Consider the following 2,345-nt stretch of genomic DNA (forward strand, 5'->3'; position numbering starts at 1 on the left):
TGTAGTTGTGCAGTATAGTTTGAAGTTGGGTAGTGTGATGCCTCCAGTTTTGTTCTTTTTGCTTAGGATTGCCTTGGCTATTTGGGTTCTTTTATGCTTCCATATGAGTTTTAAAATAGTCTTTTCTAGTTCTGTAAATAATCTCTATTACAGTATAATAAGAATAGCATTGAATCTATAAATTGCAGTATGGCCATTTTTATGATATTGATTCTTCTTATCTGTGAGCATGGAATGTTTTTCATTTGTGTCATCTCTGATTTCTTTGAGCAGTGTTTTGTAGTTCTCTTTGTAGAGATCTTTCAGCTCCCTGATTAGCTGTATTCCTAGGTATTTTATTATTTTTGTGGGGATTGTGAATAGGATTGCATTCCTGATTTGGCTCTCAGCTTCACTGTTAGTAGTGTATAGGAATGTCTGTGGAGAAAGGATCCTCCAACCTCATCTGATAGCCATGAGATTGAATGAAATGGTATAGATTGAAGCTAGTCAGACTCCACTTTCCCTTCCCTCAGTGTCAGTGGGTTCCAGTGAGAAGCTGAACTTACACATTTACTCAGAGACCATGAATGTAAGTTAGTGCTCTGCTTTTTCTGGAAAGGTGTCAGTAGGGCTGAGAGTGGAGCCAAACTTACCCTAACCATCTGAAAGAGGCAGTATAAATTAGTACTCTACTTCTTCAGGTTGGTGTCAGCCAGGCTTATCAGGGAGCTAAACATTCACTCCCACCAAGACCTGTGTGCTATACCCAAGCAGGGGGAATGCTGTTAAACAAGAAACTTTTGTAGAACATAAAGTCTCACATTATAATATTCCAAATATCCAAAATATAATTTTAAAAATCACACATAATACCAAGAACCAGGACAATTACAACTTTTATGAGAAAAAAATAATCACTATCAACAGATGCCAACAGTGATGAATCAGATATTGAAGTTCACAGGCTATCATAAAAGCAGCGGTCATAAATATGCTCCAGTAAGTAAGTGTGAATTCTTTGAAACAAATGGAAACAATAGAAAATCTCAGCAGAAAATTGGGACTATTAAAAAGAACCAAAGGGAAATTATTGAACTGTAAAAACAATAACTGAAATTAGCAACTCACTGAAGGGCAAAATAGTTAATTAAACATGACTGGAGTATGAAATAATGAACTCAAGCTGGGTGCAGTGGCTCACACCTGTAATCCTAGCACTTTGGGAGGCTGAGGCAGGTGGATCGCTTGAAGTCAGGAGTTCGAGACCAGCCTGGCCAACAAGGGGAAACCCTGTCTCTACTAAAAATACAAAAATTAGCTGGGCATGGTGGCATATGCTTATAATCCCAGCTACTCGGGAGGCTGAGGCAGGAGAATCGCTTGAACCCGGGAGGTGGAGGTTGCAGTGAGCAGAGATCACGCCATTGCACTCCAGCGTGGGGGACAGAGTGACACTCCATCTCGAAAAAAAAGAAAAAAGAAAAAAAAATGAACTCAGTGACAGATACATAGCAACTACACAATCTTAACAACATAGAGAAACAGACTAGAAAAGAATGAATGGAGCCTCAGGGTCCTATGAGGCAATACCAACAGATGAAACATTTGTATCATCAGAGTCCCAGAAAGAGAAAAGAAAGAGTATGGGACTGAAAAATATTCAAGGAAATAATGGCTGAAATTTTCCCAACGTTGGCTAAAGTTATAAACCTGCAGATTCAGGAGGCTGAGCTAACATAAATAGGATAAGCCAAAAGAAATCCATGCCAGTACACATTATAATTAACCTTCTGAAAACAAAACACAAAGATGTGCTTGCTTCAGGCTGGGCACAGTGGCTCACGCCTGTAGCAGGCAGATCACCTGAGACCAGGAGTTCGAGACCAGCCTGGCCAACAAGGGGAAACCCTGTCTCTACTAAAAATACAAAAATTAGCTGGGCATGGTGACGTGTGTCTGTAATCCCAGCTACTAGGGAGGCTGAGACAGGAGTATAGCTTGAACCTGGGAGGAGGAGGTTGCAGTGAGCCAAGGTTGTGCCATTGCACTCCCACCTGGGCAACAGAGATTAGCATGGCCCCTGTGCAAGGATGACACACAAATTCATGAAGCCTTCCATATTGGAAAAAAAAAAACAAAAACAAAAACTAAACACACAGAAAAAAATCTTGAAAGTAGCATGTGAGAGAAATGACACCTTACCTATAGGGGAAAAGCAATTAAAATGACAGCAGATTTCTCATCTGCAACCATGCATGCTAGAAGGAAATGGCACAACATTCTTCAAGTTGTGAAAAGGATTGTCGGTGGTGAAATCTACATCTAGCAAGAATATCCTCAGGAATGAGTAGAAAATAAAGAAT

At 40.1% G+C, this 2,345-nt stretch overlaps 1 pseudogene; it reads left to right on the plus strand.

Annotated features, from left to right (window-relative positions):
* Positions 1–2,042: 2,042 nt before the first annotated feature.
* Positions 2,043–2,107, plus strand: LOC114672889 (U6 spliceosomal RNA; annotated as a pseudogene).
* The last annotated feature ends 238 nt before the right edge of the window (positions 2,108–2,345 follow it).

Source organism: Macaca mulatta, chromosome 15 (genome assembly GCF_049350105.2).
Source record: "Macaca mulatta isolate MMU2019108-1 chromosome 15, T2T-MMU8v2.0, whole genome shotgun sequence".
Classification (NCBI taxonomy): domain Eukaryota; kingdom Metazoa; phylum Chordata; class Mammalia; order Primates; family Cercopithecidae; genus Macaca; species Macaca mulatta.